General features: G+C 40.6%; 1 pseudogene across 1 annotated transcript; it reads right to left on the bottom strand.

The window, feature by feature from the left end:
* Positions 1-2,479: 2,479 nt before the first annotated feature.
* On the bottom strand, positions 2,480-4,815 carry LOC149141857 (putative pectinesterase/pectinesterase inhibitor 61; annotated as a pseudogene). Its single transcript, XR_016264724.1, has 2 exons — positions 3,550-4,815; positions 2,480-3,177 (listed from the first exon to the last, which is right to left on the bottom strand). The product of XR_016264724.1 is annotated as a putative pectinesterase/pectinesterase inhibitor 61 (transcript).
* Between the last annotated feature and the right edge of the window lie 4,198 nt (positions 4,816-9,013).

The raw sequence follows: 9,013 nt of genomic DNA, 5'->3' as shown, positions 1-9,013 counted from the left end.
TATTGGGATGTGCGTTGAACCTGCCATGTCCGAGCACTTTCTAAATGGTTGATTCCTCCATCGTTGCCGCCTCAAAGAGTTTTCTTGGGGGCACGAATTTTTATGGACCCTTTATTCATCATTCTCTCACATCCTCCCCCTCCATTAGCGATCCAACTAACCTATTTTTTCTTGGCCACAAAGATTGGATAATTTTTTCTAGCAGTTAAAGGCAACGCTCTGTTCTAAGCTTGTTCTACACCTGAGAGCCGAGCAACAATCCAAGCAATAATACAAAGCCATATGCATTTCCCATTTGGGTGGTGGGCATTTTTCTTAATCTTTCCTTTGTATTCTCTCTCAGTCGTCTGCGGAGGTCCTTTCTTCATCGATTTTTCTTAATCTTTCTTTTGTATTATCTCTTAGTCATCTGTGACGGTCCTTTCTTCATCGCAGCGCGACAAATATATTTGCAGAACTAGTGGTCCATGGACTTGTGTGGATTGGCCATGGTTTGCTAGTCATCTAATAAATGATCATGGATTTTCTTCGAGTCAGAGATATAGATTAAAGGTGTGACTGGATTTTGGAATATAGTAATGTGGTCCACCATGTGATGCATCAATAAAAGTGAAATTCACATCATCCCCCCCATTGAAGCCACATCCGGAAGGGCAAGAAAGTATACGATAAAAGTGTGAGACGTTAACTGTTGGGCTTTAAAATCTGACCTGGGGCAATATGTCCATATGAGCCATCGAACACCTGACATTACATTCTCCTGACCCAGGATCTCTGCAGCTCTGTCCAGACCAAAATCAAAATCCAGTAATATGTTATCTGGTTTAACATCCCTATGTATTATTGGAGGGGAACAACAATGATGCAATTAGGAAAATCCCTTAGCAGCACCAAAAGCAATCTTATAACAAGTAGGCCAATCCAACGTTCCCCCTTCAGTATGAAGCTGTTCATATAGGCTACCGTTTGGCATGAATTGCTACACTAACAGATCGTAATCTGAGCTAGATATGCAACAAAGCAACTGGGCAAAGTTGCCATGCCTAATCTTCCCTAAAGTCTCCACCTCTGCTCGAAATTCTCTGTCTTAGTTCTAGTTGTTCAAGGTCCTTTTCACAGAAACAATATCATCATTTTCCAGTTTTGCGTAAGGATAATGACTAAAATCGTGACAAGACATGCTGTGACCATTCTCGGTCTTATGGGCATGATGATCATTCATGCTCACAATTTCATAGAGGTCAAAGTGTCATGGGAAATGTTGGAAGGGAGGGAATACTCTCTACTAAGTGATTGACTCAATATGCAATGTGCATATATTATTGGGGACTTATCTACTAACTTTGAGTTACTTCCTCAAGACATTGACTTAATGAATTTTCCCTCTGCAAATTTACTATGAAACTCTCCTCCCCTGTTCCTTTCCTTTCCATTCTCTATTGAGGACTTTTTAGTTTGTTCCTCGGGTGTATGCAATAATTTTATCAGGGATGCAAACCTTTCAGTATACCTCGACACAATTTACTCCCCTGGAGGGTTTTTATTTGGCATGCAAATGATTCTGGAAGTCTAATGTAACTATGAGGTCAAAAATCATGGTTCATCTCATTGTAAACTCTTAGAATATGGCAACTTGAGCATGTCTGTTGAATAGCCCAAGATTTTGTATTTTATATGAGCACTAATAAAAACAAATTAAGGATTTGAGTGGTTGAAAAGCATGTATATACACATTTTAGTGTCCAAGCAAAAACAGTGATATCTTTATGTGAAGAAGATAGGGGGAGGTATTATAATGTAAGTGACGAGGAAACACAAGTCCACTTTACACACTGTACTACACCATAAAACCTAGAATTAAATCAATTCATAAGCTTGGGGTTTAATAGAACATCACCAAAAAAAATTATACATCACACTGCATATTCACCAACAAATATCAAAGCCAGAAATAGAGTGAATAATCAAGTAATCTTTTTAGAGTCATAAACACTGTAAACCAACCCGTGCATATTCACCAACAAATATCAAAGTCAGAAATAAAGTGCATAACCAAATAATCCTTTTAGAGTCATAAACACTATAAACCACCGAGTGTCCAAGCTAAGTATATGTGATCATCCAAATAAGGTCTGGACAAACCACTCATTGTAAGGTGGAGATGAGATTGCATCATCTTTGGTGAGTTATGTAAAAAAAAAAAAAAAATTGAATTTTTGAAATCAAGAATAACATAACAGTATAAAAGTGAAAGAACAGAAAAATAACATGTGAGAGATTATACATATAAGAGTTATGGATTACATTTTAACATGAGATGAGAGGAAGTGCATGATTTTTTGGCCTCCTCTCCTCACGGTATTGCATTTCGGCATTTCAGAATCCAGTAAGGATTTAAAATATTGTATCCTTATTGCCATAAAAAAAAATAAAAAATAAAAATAAAAAAAAATGTAGGCCTTCTATACGATCCCACTTCAGAAGCAGAGATAAAAAGAATAATAAATTTGCAGGCCTTCTAGATAAGGGATCCCACTGCAGAACCAGAGATAAAAATAGCCACACTGTACTGTTTTGCTTCCTCATCAGTTTCAATCACCCTATAACTTACGCGCTCATCTAGAATTGCACCAGGCCCAGTATTCATGTATTCCCCGAAGCATGAGCTTTTTAATGCAACTTCACCAGACCGTTCCAACCAGCCAGCAGGATCAACGAGGTCACCTAAAAATGATTGCATGTAAACAGTTCGAGAGTACAATTTCCAGGTCCTCCCGAGGTATGTTGAATAGAATTCCATCAAGGGAGGGACATCATTTGCTGCTGTAACTATACAATTTTGTATTGAGATGCCGGTGTTCTGGTTGGGGTCATTCCTGCCTTGGGCAGTGATGGTGTTCTTTTGATTGGGCATGCCTTGTCGAGCCTAAATGTTACATAACTTAAAAACCACTGCTGCATTGCCAAAAATGAAATCAATTGTTCCAAAGATGTCACATTCTCTATAAAACTTCCTAAGAGAATGAACGTAAAGAGTGTCTTGGCAACCAACAATGCTGCAATGATAAATCGCTGCAAAATCGGCCCCCACCCGTAGAGCCACAGCTTGATGCTTGTCAGGCCCAGCATTGTTCATAAAGGTCATGTCACGTGCAACAAATCCTGCACCGGATGCAGCTGCAATGCAGGGATTCACTAGTCAGTGATTATTGATTGACCTTATCTCCATACGTACATGTTATGAAACATGGTTGAAAAACCAATTAAACAGCTACAGAGAAAGAGGAGGAGTAATTCAAGATATTGGATAAACAATCAAACAAAAATGCACGTATGAAACATGGTTGAAAAACCAACTAACCAGCGACAGAGAAAGAGAAGGAGTATTTCGAGATATTGGATTAAACAATCTACGAAACAAAAATGCATGTATGAAACATGGTTGAAAAATCAATTAACCAGCTACAGCGAAAGAGAAAGAGTATTTCAAGATACTGGATTAAACAATCAAACAAAAACGGATGCAGACAGAAAGGTTTGGAAAAGTACCAAAGGTAGCCGAACTGAAAGCAGTAGAGCCCTCTTTCGCATTTTTGCTGGAGACAACAACAGTCTTTCCCTTGCCATCGCCAACAAACATTATGTTGGTTTTTCGTTTAGAAATTCTGACAGTCTCACCGTACACTCCAGCTTTTACGTAGATTATGTATTTTCTACCTCTTAAATGTGAGGGTGCCTTCTGGATAGCGTCGGTTATGCTTACATAGTTGCCACTGCCATCCTGAGCCACAACAGCATCAGGTTTCAAGTCTGCAGGGGAAAGCTGTAGGAGTAAACGATCACTTGCTGATAACCACATAGGGAATTCATTCATGTCATATCCACCCAACAACCCATAATGCTGATAGAATTCCTGATCCAGACCAGCATTATCCTTTGCTAACATCCGTCGAGGGTTTTGTGTAACAGCAGACTTATTCGTCTGTTCACCAGGTAAAGCATTATTTTGGAAGCTGGTTTGGAAGAGAGCCAACGAATTGCTGATCAACTGGGAGAACTTTTTGGCTTCTTTTTGTATGTCAGTGGCGAAACTGTGAGCGGCCTTGCCTCCAATCAAGTTCTGGAAACCCTCGAAGCATGTATCCTGGTTTGTGAGAGCGGCACTGAGCCAAGTTTTGACATCGGCAATGAAGAGCGAGATTGATAACGGATTCTTCTTGTTGGACATGGCTTTCATGTGGACCAGCGTGGCATTCAGATGATATATTGTATCGTGGAGCAGCTCCACACAATCCTGCTGGGCCACACCTTCGTCTCCCCAAACAGGAACAGGGGCTGCAACCTTTAGAGAGTACGATTGCAAAACCTGAGCTATGGTGGCTTCAATGGTGGCTCGAACAAAATCTTTGGGTTCCACCAGCTGATCAACACCTGGATATGTGACCAGCGTAGACACGCACAGCTCAGGGTGGAATGTTTTAGAGCAGGCGGTATGTATAAACTGGGAACAATTTTCACTGGATTCCCAACCACCTCCTCCTCTACCATCAGGGCTAGCGCTAGCGCTGGACCTGATTCTCCAAATTACAATCCCGGATACACAACCCAGAAGAAGAAGGCAGGCAATTACCATAATAACCAGCACCATCGACACCCATTTGTTCCTCGCCCGCTCATCGCCGGGCGTCATCGTTAAAGGGACAATTCAGAAATCTCTCAAGGATTCAACCAACTCTTCTCGTCAGCCTTTGCTTGTGCCAACACTTGAGCGGGAAAACAATTCAGATTGCAGACTGCTTTTGCGAACGCTTGAGCGGGAAAACAAACGAGATTACAGATTGCTTGTGCGAACCCTTCAGCGCGAAAACAAACAAGTGAGAGTGCGAACAACAAGAAACAGAAATCAAGAAACACAGAGCAGCCACCAAGATATAAAATAATGCAGCGGGAAAAGTTAAAACGGTTCTTTGGAAAAGTCAAAAGTAATGTTTGACCAGCCTCTCAATTTTTTGTGTGATTTAATAATATTAATTAAATTCTCGAAATTTTGTGTTATAATATAATTAATTTAATTCGTTATCTTATCTAATCTAATCTTATCTCGTTGTTTTCTTTGTTTTGAAATTGTATTTATGTTACATTCCCTTACAAATTAATTGATGGGAAGGGAAAGCTATCTAATTACATGCAGTCAAATCAAAATTGAGGGTTTGGTGTGAAAAGGTGCTCAAAGCTAAATCCAAGTTTGGTGTCTAAGAGATATCAAGAATTCATTACAATAGCAATAGCAATGTGGCCACAAGAATCCAATACCATGTCCAACTTAATCATAAATGTCACTTATCCAAGCGGCCTTGGAGAAAGCAAGGTACTATAATTCTTGAGGGCGGGAGGGAAATTAACATATTCATCAAATCCCGTGAAATGGTTTAGGCTTCTTGTATCAAGATGGAAGGGCGTGCTTTTGTCTCTTCACTTTGTCACCCATGAAATGGCTTGGGCTTCTTGTATCAAGATGGAAGGGTGTGCTTTTGTCTCTTCCCTTTGTTAGTACTCTCTTGTACCTTGATCAAATCTTTATGTAACTTCTTCATATCTTACTCACTTTGCATCTCAAGCTTCTTCAATCTACTAAAAATCATTACAACAATTATGAAATCAATTTCTTTCCTTGCGACTTCCTTTTTAATGTCTCCTTATAGCTAATAGGGTTAGGATTTTCTTCCTTTCTAAACTATTGGTCTTTTCTTGCTTATGATGTTGTGGGTGCCTTTTCATTGCACCGTATGCTATAAAAATAGAGGTGTTAAACTTGTGTGATCATAAGCCTACAGAACTCGCTCTCACATGGACAAATTTTTGGTCAAGTAAAGATAAGTGTCCAGGCTATTGATCCATTTTATGGTTTTAGATGTTGTCTTTATAGAGTGCTTGAGCTCTAAACATAGAAAGGAACGAGTAGTATTTCGAACCATGTACCTATTCTTCTTCAAATTCGAAAGGATGATAGAATGAATCCAATCCCATTTAAGCTCAATTCAAATTGGGTAAAAGGTTAATAATTCATAAAGTTAGTGACAAAAGAGCGCACGAGATATGAACCAACGTCTGATGGTTCATTGATGGTCCAAATCAATATAAACCTAAAGAAAGTGGAGAAATCCATTATGGAATGGGAAAAGAACAAAAATTCTTCTTACAACGTGTTAATGAGAATAATGTGGAATTCAAATCAATGGAGGAGGGAAGAGGAACTCGTTATAATAGGAAGAGTTAAAGTGGAGGTCGATGCAGGTTTTTTCATAAAAAAAAATGTGAAGAAGAATTTAGTAGAAGTGCGCTATGTTATTTAAAATACCCTAATTTGTCGACGTCGATGCTTGGTTTAGAGACAGTCGTCAGCAATGCCTGGAGTTCTAAGAGGGAGTGGAGATCCCTCGTATAACAAAGTGATGGCGGGGGACAACTGCCCCAAATAGCCAATGAATCCAAACCCTTAGGTATCTACAAAAGAAGATGAATCCAACTAGCAAAAGGATGTAGCAATCCCAATATCAGCTAGTTACAAACATCCAGGAAGTTGCCTTGAAAAGAAACCACAGACCCAAAGTTTGAACTCAACTCAAATCGTATTGAGGAATATATCTAATACATGCCAGACCACACCATAATCAGGAATTACTAGGCTTTTGGCCCTCGGAAAAAAGCCCCCTCTCAGTGGATCCAACATAAGTGGAAGCCAAAGGGCCATATTAAGCTGGAACTTGGAGCTAAAGGCTTCTTCACCATTAGGTTTTCCAACATAGAAGAGCGAATGAGAACATTCGAGAATGGCCCATATTATTTTAACTTTGTGGGATAAAGCTAAACACATAAAAGACACAAAAATGTATCGATTGCAACAAATATTAAAACACAAAAGCAAGCTAAAGAATCATATGGAAAAAGGAAATAAAATTGAAATATACTCCAAGCTAAACATGACTTAGAAGCCCAAACGGAGAACATTCAACAAGAAGCTATACACTAGGGCAACTCGAATGAAATAATAAAGGAGAAAGCTAGAATCATGTAACACCCTCCTCCCACATCTACCCGAGTAACCGGCCAACTAGGGTAAATATGCGAGGAGAGGCCACTATGATATGATTCGACCTCCTAAGTCACATTAAGGAAGTGGAACCGACGGAAACACACCATACAGACATTCAACATCAGCATTAGGTCCCTTGGGAACCAATCCAACCTTTCTGCCAACCAGCCCCTGGGTCCCACTGAGCTTTTGGACCACTTGAGCTCTGGACGCCCTCAAGCTATGGGCATGCCAACGTCTAGGGACCTTTGGGCGCTCTCACAGGCCTGCAAGCCAACGTCGAGGGACTTCTTTGCACAGTGTTGTGCCAGCGTCCCCGAGATTTGAGCCACTTTTTCAGGCCCAGAGTCCAAGTCACTTCCCATAATAGAATTCCATCTTCAGAACAGCAAGATAATAGGGAAATGACATTGCAAAAGCAATTACTTGAATAAGACCTTGACTGGACCCCTACTAGCCATGACAGGCATTTCGTCAAACATATCACGAATATGTAATCTACAGGTGTAAATAACAGATCTGAGCATAGGGGTCTCATACTTATATGAGATTCTCTATGAGGCATTGTTTCCTTGTCACTTTAGCCACAGTTTCATCCATTAGGCCATAGATACGTTGTTCATTCATATACAAGTAAAAACATGATGGGAGCCACACATAGCCACTGTCATAATACATATTCATAACCAGCATAATAACAACAAAAATACCAAGGATACAATAGCCATAGAATCCACATATAAACCGGTATATTACTCATAGAAGTAGAAGGAGAAATAGCCTCATATTAATGATGCAAAAGCCAACCCGGTATGGGACTTCCTCGTTCCACCCGGTCGTAGAATGGTTGAGACAAATCTCTCTTCAGCCATTCACCCCAGTGCCATGTTCCAAGCACGAATGCGGGATCTCATAAAACACATCAATCAAAACCATCCAGGGCTTCCAGAGGCGAAACCACCTCAACCCATCAAACAATGGTTCCACCTCACGGTGGGACATCACAAAACCATCATGAGATTGGTCTCCACCCAAGCCTTCCAAGGCTCCAGAGCGTTTGTTCCAACCCAGCTTCCAAGACTAGTAACTCAACCCATGGCTGCTATCGGGGTCCAGAGCGTTTGCCCAACCCAAGGCTCCACGACTAGTATCTCATCCCACAGCTTATAAAGGGCTCTACAACGTTTTTCCAACCAAGGCTCCAGGTCTAGTAACTCGTCCCACAGCGTATACAGGGCTCTAGAGCGTTTTTCCAACCAAGGCTCCGGGACTAGTAACTTAACCCACCAAGGGCTCCAGAGCGCTTGTCCAATCAAGGCTCCAGGACTAATAACTCAACCCAAGCTGTTGCAGGGTTTCCAAAGCATTTGTCCAACCAAGGCTCCAGGAACTAATAACTCAACCCAAGCTAAAGGGAACATCAGAACCAACCAGAAAAACAAAGAAATGAACCCACAACACTAGAGCTATCCAGGAAATGGCAAGGCTACGAAAAACCATTGTCAATCCGGACAATCCTCCATGCCAATGACAACTCATAACCAAGAAACCACATGCATGCGAAAACTAGTCAGGAAAACATACATGAAACTCGGTACCTGCAAGAAAAACCCATTGTAGCTGTTGATCACGATGTACTCTTGTGCTTTCCTGCTCTTCCTTTGCCTTCTTGCTCCAAAACTCCAAGTGTGCTCCAAGAAAACTCTAAGTGTCCAAGAGTATGAGAGAGAGAGCTCCCAAACTGAATTGGCATAAGCTTACACTGACCAAGCCTTGCCCATTGATCCTCAGAAGCCTTTTTATGAACGGGGCATCTATTTTCTTCATTTCCCATTATTTTCCTTCGTTTTCCTACTCGCATGCAAACTGTGACCTTTCACCTCCCTTTTCTCCTAATTTCCATTATTTTCATAAATAAAT

Source organism: Pinus tabuliformis, chromosome X (assembly GCF_031772625.1).
Source record: "Pinus tabuliformis cultivar Carrire ecotype Pingquan chromosome X, CPIR1, whole genome shotgun sequence".
NCBI classification, from domain to species: Eukaryota; Viridiplantae; Streptophyta; class Pinopsida; order Pinales; family Pinaceae; genus Pinus; species Pinus tabuliformis.
This window is presented reverse-complemented; position numbering and strand designations above follow the sequence as displayed.